The 14,203-nt window shown below is 49.0% G+C and overlaps 1 protein-coding gene across 8 annotated transcripts in view; it reads right to left on the bottom strand.

The window, feature by feature from the left end:
- Coro2b (coronin 2B) overlaps positions 1-14,203 on the bottom strand; it is a 117,393-nt gene that overhangs the window by 55,538 nt on the left and 47,652 nt on the right. The window lies entirely within an intron of this gene.

Below are 14,203 nucleotides of genomic sequence, written 5' to 3'. Positions count from 1 at the left end.
CCTAGAAAACACAAAGAAACCACAGAAAATTATTGTAAACAATTAGTAAATTCAGCAATATAATATTAATGTATTTCTACCCATGGCTTTCAAAGATGAAATCATCAGTGAGCAGATGTAGCAGTAAAAGACAACAAAATGTCAATTGCATGTAACAAGGAATGTGTAAGACTTACATGGGGCAGGGGACATGGCTCAGTGGGTAAGAAAATTCGCATTGCAAGCATGAGGACCTGAGTTCAAATCCCCAGCACCCATGTAAAAAGCTAGATGTGGCCCCACACAGGCCTGTAACCCCGGTGGTGTGGGTATGCACGGAGACAGGAGGATGACTAGAAACTGCTGGCTACTGGCCTAGCCCCAAATTTAGTGAGATACCCTGTCTCAAGAGAATAAAAGGAAGAATAGAAAAGCAGGACAGCCACGTCCTCTTCTGGCCTCTATACTTGTATCTGGGTGCACACCTGTCCCCCATGCACATACACACACACAGTAACTAAAAACTGACTATAAAGAGGTCTGTGGAGAGTATTTTAATATAGTCCAAAAGAAGAAAAAAACAGAGAGGCAAGTTATTCCTAGAGACTTCATGTTATGGTCACCTTTCTCTTCACTTAAACTCTGGAGCTCTCATAACCTCACAGTGCTGAGAGCAAAGGGGGGCGAAACACAACTGAAGTCCCAGCAGAAGAAAGAGGCAGAAGGAACCCAGTATTCAAGGGTAGCCTCTGCTACACAGAGACTTTGAAGCTAGCCTGGGCTGCCTAAGCTTCTGTTGTAGAATTAAACAAGATAAAAACATCCAAACAAACAGATAAAGAAAATAAAGTACATTTTCCTCAGGGTGGTGGCTGTGCAGCAGGAGCCTGGGACCTTGATTTGCATTTTCCTGGTGAACAAGGGTGGTCAAAGCTCACAGCTGTTTCACACGTGGGAGAAGCTGACCTTAACCTCACAGAGCTGCTGCACACACGCTCCCGGAAGCGGCTCTGAGAAGCAGCGTTCCCCAGGCCTACTGCACACAAAGATGCCCGTGTTTACGCAAGGACCATTCAAGCCTCCCAACCCCACCACTATGGTCCATTTAAAACTTCCATCATGGATTCTAGTCCTTTTAGGATTTTGTAACTACGACATCACCCGTGCGTGCCTTGCTTGCTTAATGAACCCTGGCCTCGTGCTCCCAGATGAGCTTGAAACCCTGATCCTCCTGCCTCCATCTTTCAAGTGTTTCGATTACAGACAGGGACTGCTACTCCCAGAGCTGGGAAGGAACCCGGGCTTTCTGATGCTGCCTAAATCGAGCCAGCTCTCCAGCTCACTGGCTCAGTAACTCTTCGCAATGGCTTACATTTTGATAAAGTTTCAATATGTCACTTGTTTTTGTGGTTACTGCTTTCTGTGTTTTGTTAAGAAATCTTTCTTGGCTGGGAATGCTGGCACACATCTTTAATCCCAGCATTTGACAGGCAGAGACAGGAGGATCTCTGTGAGTTCCAGGCCAACTTGGTCTACGTAGTGAACTCCAGGACAGCCAGGACTACATAGAGAAACCCTGTCTTGAAAAAAACCAAATCTTTCTTTGCTTACGACAGTGCTAAAATACATTGCTCTGTGTGTTCTTCCCAGGAGAAAGCACAAATTCCTGCCAAAATCAACCAACATTGAAGATTTAGTCTCACACTGGAGAGATGGCTTTGCTGTTTAGAGCACTTGCTCTTACAGAGGGCCTGGGTTCGATTCCCAGCACTCACAAGGCAGCTGCCAACTGTCTAATACTTAAGTTCCAGAGTATGGAACACCCTCTTCTGCCCTCAGAAAACACCAGGCATGCCCTGCTGCAGCAACACACATGTAGGCAGAACATCGAACATTAGTAAATCTAAAAAAAAAAAAGAAAAAAGATTTAGTCTGCGCACTCATCTATATGCCTGTAAAAGGCGCATATCCACAACTATCCTCTGCCACACCACGACGGTGAAGGCTGGAATAGAATATAACCACCCATCGGCACGCACTTGTGGCTGGAGAGCGATGTGGGCGCGTCCCAAACTCAGAGGCACTGCACTGGCATCCGATGCCGCCCCAGGGACTTACTTTAGAGAGAAGGTGAGATGAACGAGGTGAGTGTGTAAAGGGGGCACACGTGAGCAGGTGGCCCTTCACACCAGACACCCCACCGTAAGCCACACGCGTGACACGCTGAGCCCGTGAGCCCCTCAGCTTAGCTACCCTGGAGTCTCTCGGGGCTCGCAGGATGCAGGCTGCCGCAGCCACAGGCTTGCTTCACAAGGCTAGTGCTGTGGACGGCTGCAGCGAGCAGAAAGCTCAGAATTCCAAGTGTGAGCAGCGTTTCCACTGAGCACGTGGAGTCAAAAACAGTCTGACTTTTTTTTTTTTTCATTTATTTGTTTGTTTACTTTGTATGATATGAGCATCCATGCCACAGTGTGAGGTCAAAGGGCAGCTTTCAGGAGTCAGTTCTCTCCTCCCACCATATGGGTCCCAGGATTGGACTCAAGTTTGGGGCAAGCCCCCTTTACCTGCTAAGCCATCTTGCTGTCAGCTCCCCACCCCCCAAAAAAAAACAAACTTGAATTGAACCATTGTAAGTGGAAAATTCTGTGTGTCCCTGTGTTCCTGTGTGTGACTCTCTCTGTGTCTCACTCTGTCTGTCCGTCTGTCTGTCTGTCTCTCCCTCTCTCTGTGTAAATCTTGGGGGAAGATACCGGTCATGCTGCTTGCCTGCCCATGGAGGATCTGAGTAGCTTAGCTTCTGAGGCCTTAAGGAACTCTGTGTTAGTAGACAGGTCCAGGCAGCAGAGCTTCTGTAGTGTAGGTTCTAGTGGGGATGGGCAGTGGGAAGGCAGGGAAGATCCAGAGGGGGTAAAGGCGATTCCTGGTACCCACATAGTGGAAGGTGAGAATCACTTCCCACCAGCTGCCCTCTGACAACGTAGCTTAACTGGGCCTGGGACCGTGAGTCCTTTCCCCTCCAGAATTGTATGAGACCTGGATGAGAAAGGGCAGGTGCAGAGTTAACATTCCTGAGCCAGCAGACTGGCGCTCCCCTCCTCCAGGCTGCAGTCTGGCCCTGGCCTGGTCCACACCCTCACGCCCCGCAGGGAAGGCAGGAAGGAAGCCCAGATGGCAGGCGCAGCCCAGGCCCCCAGCCAGGCTCACCCAGCTGTCACTTTGGAGAGGCCCTATCTAGCCCTCCTCCACTCCCTTGCACAATTGGGAGCCAGCCAGCCTGGCCCCAGCTGTTCCTACCCAGCGGTCCAGGGTGCCCACACACCCACGGTTCTGGGCTTTGTCTCTCTGGAAAGGAGAAACGCAGATTCCGGAATGCCAGAGACAGCAAGGCATTGGAGGACCACATCTCACTCTGCAGATGAGGGAAGCAGAAGCGCAGAAGGGATAGAGGACTAGCCCAGGGTTCCGAAGAACTGGACAGAAACGCCAGGCTTTCTGACTGCTAGCCAAGCTCTGCATCTTGGGACACTCCCAGGGTGTGGGGCACTCGCCCACCCACGCTGCTTCCCACAGTCCTTCATCTGGGGCAGCCCTGTCTGTCCTTGTGTTATTAAATGATCTGAGATTCTGCTTCCGGGGCCTCTAACTCAGGTGGGTCAATGCACTCCTCGCTGAGACCTGCGAGCTTTCTGAGGGAAATAGAAGCTACGTTTTCTTAAGCATGGCCCTGAAGTCTCATACACTCTTTGTTTACAAAATATAAGGAACAAACCTCTGGGATTAGCAGAGCCTGGAACGCTTTCATTAGTAGGCAGCAGAAGATACTCAGGTCATGTTCTGCTTTGGCCTCAAAATGGTGTTTATGCCGCCTGCTCCTCTCTCTCCTGTTGGTGATGTTAGCGATTAGACCCAAGGCCTCACAAATGCCAGGCAAGCCCTTTACCACAGAGCTATGCCCCTGCCTTTCGTGGCACTTTGGAACTCTTTAGCATTCTATATAGTTAGAGTTCTACCGTGCACGTCCATAGGGCTGGTCCACATGGAACCCCATTCTTTTCTCCTGTCCATTTGGTTTATGCTATTACCAACTTTGTTCTATGGAGAGATCTGTAACTTTTTTAGAAGAACAGAGGGCCTGTGCCTGATTCCTAGTGGGCACGGCCCCCTTTCCTGTTGAGGCAGATGACACTTTACAAGAAAGGTCCCTGGAATGCTGATACCACCTGATGACTCTTTTCATAGAGGTCAGAGGTTGAGCCCATTGCCCACATGTCCACTAGAAGTGGTGGGGTGCCCCTGTAATCTCGGCGATGGAGAGGGAGAAACAGGACACTTCCTGTGGCTCGCTAGCTCAGTCAGTCTAGCCTGAGCTGCACTCAAAAAAAAAAAAAAAAAAAAAAAGGAGGGAAAAGAAGATTCCTGATATCAACCAATCTCTGGCCTACACTCACACACAAATACACCTCTGACCCCACATACACATTAACCTGTGCAACCTTGACCATGTCTTTTACCCTCTGGGGGAGCCTTGGTGTCTCCACACATACATAAATCGCAGCGTTTTAAATACTGTTTCCCCCTGTTCTCCTCCTCCCTCCTGTATCCACCTGAAGAAATTTAGGCACAAGTTGCTTAGCAACTGAAATCAAGGTCTTTGATGAGTACAACTGGGAGGGGGGCTGAGGAGAAGCAGGAGCACTCTGTGAGGAGGCTGTGGAGTCAGCATTTACTCTGAGAGGCTGCGGATGCCTCAAGTCAAGAGAACTTTAAAAGCATGGAGATGGGACAGGGGACAGGGGCATCTGGAGGGACATCCAGAAAAGGAAAGTGCTCCAAGGGCTACACAGGCCTGGGGGTTCAGGAGAAGCACACAGGCAGCCATTGTTTGTTGACAGAAAAGGAGCAGGTAGGAGTCGAGCTGAGGCTTCTGGGCCCCACTAGGCCCTCCCATGACATTCAGTCCCTCCCCTCTCTTGCACTATGTCACTTCGTTCCTTGAAGCTCTGGGAGGTGAAACTGGAAACACTGACGCTCAGGTGGAGGGGTGGTGGGTGGGTGGGTGTGCATGCCCTCTGTCTCCCTCTCCTCGGGGCTTGGGGATGGCTCTCTGGTGTGGCACAGTTCACTGCCACCTGGAATTTCATCAGCAACTCCTTTGGGGGTCCTTACCTTAACCCAGACACAGTCCCTGAGGAAGAAGCTGTTATCTCCAACACCTTTGTAGAGGGACTTGGAACTCTGGCAAGTGATCAAGGGCAGAATTCCTGGAAAGGGGCCAGACGGTACCTGCATACTTGGATACAACACATCTGTTGGGGGTCAGAATTTGTCTCATTTGTGAGGTCCTTAGATAGGTGACCATCAGGTCCCATCTGACTTTTGTATCTGTCTCAAACTAGGACTGGGCCTTGGGAGGTGTACAGGGAGGAGCCTGTGGCAACAGGCCTGCTCAGAGCACAGAATCTCCAACTCAGGGCAGACTCAGGGAGGGCTGGCCTCCGTCTGCACTAGCCAAGTTCAGAAAGGCCCTGACCCCCCTTTTTTGAACCCACAAAGCCTGGCAGCCCCTCCTCAGAGATGCTGTCAGGCTGACCCTGCAAGAGCACCCTCAGGTTCCTCAAACCCTCCTCTTCCAGCACCCAGCCACAGCAGCTGGACCCTGGAACCCTCAACACCCTCCCTTCAGTTCCCTTCAGACAAGCACATTTCACTCTCCTCTGGGTGAGTGTTCATGGTAAGGATCCTAGGAGACTGTCCCAGACAGGCCTCCCCTTTGCTGGCTGCAGGCTTCAAAGCCCACCCACGCTTAGAAGCCACTGCTGTGAGACGAAGCCGGGCAGCCCTAGGCATCACTGTAGCTTCTGGTTATTGAGTTATCTGAGTGGAAGACTATGTGTCAGGCATTTTATGTAACACCTACTTCATCATCACAGCCGCCTGAAAACAAGGACCATCAGGGTTTTACACACAGGGAGCCAGCAAAGTGGTTAGGGCTGTACCACTAGGGGTTGGGGCTATGATTCCCAAATGCCTCAGAAGGTGGAGAGCAGCTCAGGCTAGCAAAGGGCTTCGTGGTCCAGGCCTGAGCCCAGAGAAGAGGGGCACCCATAACTCTGGATTCAGCTGAGCCAGTTTATGGTCTCTGGGAACCAGGTACTTTGTTTCAAAGACTCTGGCTTTGTGAGGAATGGGAAGGCCCTTTTGGCACAGGGGCTGGCTCAGCAGATGGATTCTCAGACTACCCTGAATACCCACTAGCCAGGCTGCATCCCTGGCTTAGGGACCCCGAAATCCAGAGCGTACCTTATCTTACTCATGGGTTTGAAATAAAATGAATGAGACTTCCATCTCTGAGGAAAGGCTTGCCTTCACCTTTTTTTTCTCCCCCAAATAAGCAGCTATTCTTCCAAAAAAGGAAAAAAACATAAAGCAAGGCTGTCAATCTCAGGCCTCAAACAAATGGAGTAGAGTTGGGACTTTCTCTCTCTCTTTCTCTCTCTCTCTCTGCCCAAGTCTCCCCCTTTCCCAAAGTCACCTACTGTACTCAGCCTGTCACAAGCTTTGAGATGCAAATTGCACCAAGCAGAAGGAAGGCAGTTTGAAGAACAAAGAATGGAAAGATGGAAAAAATGGATTTGGAAAAGCTCTCTGAATTCCCTAGGAGGAGGATGAGGGTGCTGTCTAAGTGGGAAGTATTCAGAGCTGATTTTAGGGGAGGGTGGGGGAAGCTACCAAGATCTGGAATGGGAGGGAAGTTTGGGGCAGCAGGAAGGCTGGTCTGGCTGCAGTCGTTGGCAGTAGCTTGGGCCTCTCAGCATGCTGTGAGTCTTGAAGCTGCCCAGCAAATGTTTAGACCTGATCCACAGTAAAGCCTGCTCCTGGGTCAGCAAGAAGCCTATTCGGGGAAGTAGGGACTATGCCTCTGGGATTAGCCTCAGGTCAGTCCAAGGTGCTATGTGTGAGCCCATTTATAGCTGATCTTTTGCCGCTCTGCAAACTAGACAGGTCCTTACCACCAAGGCAGCCAACTAGACTGTGAACCTCATGTTTACTTTCATCCTGAGCGTGGGAACTGTTTTTCTGTTTGTTTGCTTGCATGCTTGCTTGTTTTTAGCAGGTCTTATTAATATAGATTTGGCTGGTCTGGAGCATACTTTGTAGACCAGGCTGGCCTCACACTCACAGAGCTCCACCTTCCTTAATGCTGGAATTAAAGGCGTGTGCCACCATGCCTAGGCAGGAGCTGTCGCTGATATCCATTTGTTGAATGGATATTAGGTGAGGGGTGGACGAATGGGTGGCTGAGTGATAGGTGGATGGGTGGGTGACCAGCTGAGTGGATGGGTGGGTGGATGAGTGGATAGGTGGACGGTATAACCATCTGGTGAATAAAGAATCCAGAAAGTGCTCTAGCGGGGGAGACGCAGACTGGCTAGGTACTGGGCAGGCAAAGGTTTCACGGGGCTGGCACTTGAGGTGGGTCTTGAGAGGGAGCAGCCGTCACTGGCTACAGTGCAGCACCGACTTGCAACTCTGGTGAGGACATGCTCCGATAAAATGGTTAGCGGGTAGCGGTGAAAGAGCTGCAGTGAGTTCTGTAGTCATCTTGTGGATAGAAAACCAGGACCTAGGGAGGCTAGGTGACTCTGAAGGTCACACAGCACCTGAGCGGCATGACAGAGGTTGGAACAGGCCCGTTGGAAGACCAGACCTGGTGGCGCGTGGATCTGAGACCCCCACCATGGTGCTGAGGGCCTAGTCCTCGCACTGTAGACGGAGGAATGAAGTCAACTTGTCTGGGTTCCTCTCCAGGACCCCTCCCCTGTCTCTCCTTGCCAGTTGGCACCCGTGCTTCATTCCCCAGCCTGACCAGGTAGAAGCTGCCTGGAAAAATAGTGACAGGGACATTTATATTCTATAAGAGCACATCTTTGCCTTATATTGCAGGAGGGAGCCTGCACATACACATTGTAAACAGCTCTGGAGGAAATGTCTCGAGACTGAGTGGCCTTGCATATTTGAATACCTGATTCTCAGAGAGACAGAAATAAAGGAAGTGAAGGAAGAGATAGGAGAGAACCTCCCCAGGGTTTCTTTGTGTAGATCAGGCTGGCCTTAAACTCACAGAGATCCACCTGCCTCTGCCTACCAGAGTGCTGGGATTAAAGGCAAGCATCAACACCACCTGGCTGGAGAGAGACTTAGAAGGAAGACAAACACAATGAAAGAGGTAAGAAGATTCAGAGACAAGTCTGAGGACCAGCTCAGAGGGACACAGCTAAATTTTGGAATAGGTGACTGACTGCCTCTGTTCTGGTATAGAATATGCAAACTGGCAATGTCACGGAAAGGTGCATTCAGGTCTGGGGACCAGGGTCCTCTGGCTTCCCCAGCTGCTGGCTCTCAGGATAGAGATTCAAGTTTAAAGATTCAAGTCTTGTTTCTACTCAGTGGCTCTGTTGGAGCCAGGCAGCATGAGCACTGTATTCCAATCACAGTAAAATAGGACATGCCAGCAAAAGCGCTCCTTCCTAACCCCGGGGAGCTGGGGGTTAAATTTGGGCTGAGAAGCCTCAGGAAATCGATTTCTTTGTGCTTCTGCCTCTTCCTCTGTAAAACGAGGAAACAGCTGCATTTTCAGTGTGTTATACTTTCAAAAAGTACAGGTGCCACTGTACAATTCCTGCTTGGCTGTGGGAAAAAGCTAGATCCTCGGCATCCAGGCGAGTCCTTCCTTCCCGCCAGCTGCCGCTTGCTGCCTGGCAGAGATCTGCGCTTCCACCCCTGGGCTTCTTGGGGCTTGGTTCAGCCCTGGGGGTGCATTGAGAAAGGGTTGGGGAACTGGGTGGCTGGGTGGTTAATGAGGAGCTGGGCACAGTGCCTGGGTTCTGCAATTTTTATAAAGCCCCGGCAGCTGTGCCAAGCAATCAGGGTGCTGACTGCTGGCCCATCTGCAGCTTAACATTCCTCTCTGAGAGGTGGGAGCTGGGAGCTGCATGTTAACCAGGAAAACATCAGGGTGGCCTCTACAGCTCGAGCCCAGGAAGACTGGCCCTCCTCCAGGCCCACCAGGGCCAAGAGGACCTGTCCACCAGCATCAGAGTCCTGCTAGGCATGCACGCAGAAGTAGAGCTGGCTTGGTCAGCTCCTGCCCGGGTCTGGAAGCTGACCTCAGGTCCAGCTCCCATTGTCTCTGCAGCCTCATTTTTCCCACATGGAAAATGGAGATGACTTCCCTGAATTCTGAGAGGATGAACTAAGATTGGGTTCATTCCTGTCATTACAGCTGTTTGCAGTTTTTGTGGACAGGGCCTACCGTCCCTGGAGAAAACTCCTTTGAGAGGGGTCTCTTGTAGCCCAGGTTGGCCTCAAACTTGCTAGCTAGCCAAGGATGACTTTGAACTTCTCCCTCTCCCAAGTGTTAGGATTATAGACATGCACCACCAGGGGCTGGACCAGGGCTTCCTGCATGCTAGGCTGAGCTGTGTTCTCAGCTCTCCTTTTTTTCTTTTCCCCCCAAAAAACACAATCTTTTTTCTACCTAGAATGTTTTAAATATTCATTGAAAAACAGAATCACGGAGAAAGAAGAAAATCCTAAAAGTAGAGCTAACTACTTTTAATCACTGACTAGTGTTCTTTTGTTGTTTTTTCTAGATATGTAAGTGTTTTTTGGTTTTTGACTTGTTTATTTGTTTGTTTTTATTTTTCCCCTGAAACAGGGGTTCTCTGTGTAGCCCTGGCTGTCCTGGACTTGCTTTGTATACCAGGCTGGCCTTGAGGTCACAGAGATCCGAATGCCTCTGCCTCCGAAGTGCTGGGATCAAAGACGTGTGACACCACAACCAGTACATTCATGCTTTTAATGAGACAAAACATGCATTTTTTTTTCTTTCAAAATAGCACAGTTTTCTCTCATTAGTGTCCTTCTGCATCAGTGATTTCCAAAATGTGGCCTGTAGTCCTTTGGGCTCTTCAAGACCCTTCCAGGGACTAACCAGATGTCTTAGCTGGCCAGGGCACTTGCTACCAAACCTGATAACCTGAGTCTGATTTCTGGGCCCACATGGTGTCAGGAGAGAACCAGTTGTGGTAGGTTGTCCTTGGACCTTCACATGCATGCCATGACACCTACAGGTCCCCCCCACAAGTAAATAAAATATAAATAAAAAACAAAACATTTTCATGGAACTTCTGGGATCAAAACTACTCTTTGCCCAGCACTCAAACACCACATTCCTGTTTGTCCAGTCTCTCCTGAGTATATGCTGCTTCAAGCTGAATGCACAAGCAAATGTGAAAGTCCAGCTGTCCCTTGTCAAGCCAGAGGAATAGTAAAAGGGATTCTGAAAAGTAGAAAACAATGCTACTCTTCTCATTCACCTTTTTTCCCAGTGCAGGGAACCTAACCAAGAGCTCTTTACACACTACACAGGCACTCTTACCACCCAGCCCTACAACAAATCCTCATTAACATTTTGGCTTTAGAAAATACTATTTCTCATTAAAATATTGTTTTCATAAAAACATGTTTTCTAGGAGTATGTGAAATAAGTTTGCTATTATTTTAGTTCATTGATATATATTTTAAAGATTTTATTTATTTATTTACTTACTTATTTTTTGTTTTTTTGAGGCAGGGTTTCTTTGTGTAGCCTTGGCTGTTCTGGACTCCCTTTGTGGACTAGGCTGGCCTTGTACTCACAGAGATCCACCTGCCTCTGCTTCCTCAGTACTGAGACTAAAGGTGTACACCACCACTACTGGCTAAAATTTTATTTTTAAAGACAGGGTCTGACCTAGCCCAGAACAGCCTCAAAGTCACTACGTAGCAGAGAATAGCCTTGAACTTCTGATCCTCCAACTGGGATTGCAAGCCTGTGCCATGAGCCACCATACTTGGTCTATGCAGCACTGGGTATCGAGACCAAGACCTCATCATGCCAGGCCCATGTGCTTCCGCCATGATAGCCTGCAGGAGGCATGCAAATTCTCACTGTTACAGCATGCCTGGGAATCAGGATACCCATTCCATGTGAGTGGACCCCTAGGGATGTGAACAGATTAAGTTGAAAGGGTGTGTGTGTGTGTGTGTGTGTGTGTGTGTGAAAGAGAGAGAGAGCGCGTGTGTGCATGTGTGCACGCACATGCATAGGGTTCACTGTTTCCAGGGAGGGCGCCTTCTCTATACAGAGTGCAGAATTTAGAAGCCTTTAAGCAACCTGTGGTGGTTTGTATAAGAATGGTCCCCATAGGAACATATATTTGAATGCTTAATTATCAGGGAGTGGAGCTCTTTGATAGGATTAGAAGGATTAGGAGGTGTGACCTTGTTGAAATAGGTATGCCCTTATTGGAGGAAGTACGCAGATGGGTTTTGAGGTTTCAGAAGTCCATGTTCTTTCTTGTGGATCAGGATGTAGCTCCTATAGCACCACACCTACCTGCCAACCATGCTCCCTGACGCCATGCTCCTTGCCGTGACAAAAACAGACTAAGCCTTTGAAACTGTAAGGAAGCCCCCAATTAAATGCTTTTTTAAAATCAGAGTTGCCTTGGTCACAGTGTCTCTTCATAGCTGTAGAACACTGACTAAGACACAATTTGACAGAGAATACTTGGTTTTTAACTGATGAAAATAATAATAATAAACCTGAAAGTTAAAAATGCTGCAAACATGCTGGGCATGATGGCACACACCTTTAACCCCAGTACTTAGGAGGCAGAGGCAGGCAGATCAGTGTGAGTTCAAGGTCAGCCTGGTCCACACAGAAAGTTCCAGCCAGCCAGAGCTATACATTGTGAGACCCCATTTTAAGAAAATAAAAAATAAAAAAGCTGCAAACATTCGAGTGTGTGCATCATTAGGGAGGGGATCCCTCTGTGTAGCTCAGGCAGGCCTCAGACATTTGGTCCTTCTGCCTCAGCCTCCTGAGCACTGGAAGTCTAGCTGTGTGCTATCATGTCTGACATCTTACTGATTGATTGATTGAAGACAGGGTCTTGCTACAGTTTTGCTGGCCTGGAACTTGGTATTTAGCCTCCTCAGTGCTGGGATCACAGGCTTGCACCCTCACAGCCATGCTAACGTGGTAAATACACCTGACGACCTTCCTGCTGAACAGACTCCCGACAGGAAGGCCAGCTGTGGACTGTACTTCAGAGGTGAATAGGCGGCTTCCGGTTGCCTCACTCATGTTATCTCGCCACAGGCCCTGCACACCTGCTCTCACATGTTTCACAATCCTCCCTGCTCTCTATTAAATGTTGTGTCATCTATGAATTGCTTATGCAGATCTTTTGTCCACTTTCCTTTTGTGCTGATTTTTTTCTGGAACTCTCTGTGTTCCAAAACACAACCTTTCGTTTGTCATGTACTGAAAATATTCTGCTCAGGCGTGCGGTTTCCTTTAACTTTGTTTAGGTGCCTCCCTGCAGAACAGGAGCTTAGCTGTTTAAACATCAATCCTATTGTAGCAATCATCTCCCTGATGATCTGCAGAGATGCTTTGACATGCCAAGCCCTTCCACAGAGCATGATTTTAAAAAGTTCTCCTGGTGCCAGTGAAACGGCTCAGGGGTAAGGTGCTTGCTACCAACCCTTGATGACCTGAGTTCAATATCTGGAACCCATATGATAGAGCGAAGGAACTGATTCTGAAAGCTGTCTTTTGACCCCACACATGCACCATGGAACAAACTCTACCACATACACACACAACTAACACACCACTAACACATCACACATATATACACATACACACATACCACACTTACATACATACCACTTACATACATACATACCACTCTACCACATACACACACAACTAACACACCACTAACACATCACACATATATACACATACACACATACCACACTTACATACATACCACATATATACACCACACACACACCACACACATACCACGCATGCACATACACACCCATACATATATACACACCACACACATATACACACACTGTACGCACACATATTCATATACACCATACACACATGCACCACATAAACACATCCATACACACACACACCACAGACACACAGCACGCACACTCACCATACATGCACACACACCACACACACACATGCACACACGCACAAAGTAATGAGCATAATTTTAAAATCAATATAAAAAACCTCTTAAAATGTTTTCATTTTTTCCTGCTATACTAGCATTCTCCTTGTTTCCAGTCCCTTCCTCCTTTCCTTCCTTTGATAAAAATCTCACGTATGTACCTGCTTCAACCTCCCAAATTCTGGGATTATAGCAGTGTACCATCTGCCCGGCTCTCTCCTTTCTTCTTCTCCCTCCCCCTAGCCCCTTGACAACGCAAACGTTTATTTCGTGATTCCAGAGCTCAGGAGGACACCAAGTGTTGACTCCTGAGTTATGAACATGGCGCGGTGCCAGCAATGGGTTTGACCCACTCACCCCGGGGGCCCAGGCCTGAGCAGCTGCCTGGAGCTAAGCTGGCCCCAGGGCAGAGATCTGAGGCCATCTGGTTTGGAAACGGAGGTAAGCTGCATTTCAGAGGTCCATACGCAAAGCTGACCAGGGAACTAGCAATTCACCTCTACTGCGTGGCTCTGAGTGACTGTCAAGATAGCTCTGCAGTGCAGCTCCTGGACACCATTCATGCCTGGTCCTACTTGAGGCCCATGCACTGAAGACAGCACAAGACGGAGTTATGAGCCTGCTTTCTCAGTGAAGGGAAACAAAGGGCAGAAATGCAGAAATGCTGAGAGCCGCGTGTAAGGCCACCTGGCTGGCAAGCGGGAAAGTCCATACCTGCAGCGTCAAGCCACTGCTCCTTAGACATTTCTGAGATCTAGCTCTGTCGTCAGGGTCACTGCAGCTGGCCTTGTGGTGGGAAAGAGGATCTGTCCTGCACAGTCCCCAAATCTGTGCTCCCTCTGTGGGAGGAAAGCCTGGAAATTGCTCTTACCACCAGCTGCCTATTTCTAGAACCAGTGCTTCCTTCTGTGAGCACCTCCTCCCTGGAGCTGGGATGAGTCAGGCCAGGAATGGGAGCACAGGCATAAACAAGTGAAACTGACAGCAAGCACTTTGCCCGAGGCACATGACCTCCCACAGGCCTCCTGGGACTGTGCCTGAATGGCTAGAGTGACAAAATCAACAAAATGGCAGCAGTAAGCTTAGTGGGTTTAACCTGTGGCAGTCACGTAAGCAGCCTGGTGGTGAAAGCC

This window comes from Meriones unguiculatus, chromosome 6, assembly GCF_030254825.1.
Source record: "Meriones unguiculatus strain TT.TT164.6M chromosome 6, Bangor_MerUng_6.1, whole genome shotgun sequence".
Classification (NCBI taxonomy): domain Eukaryota; kingdom Metazoa; phylum Chordata; class Mammalia; order Rodentia; family Muridae; genus Meriones; species Meriones unguiculatus.
This window is presented reverse-complemented; position numbering and strand designations above follow the sequence as displayed.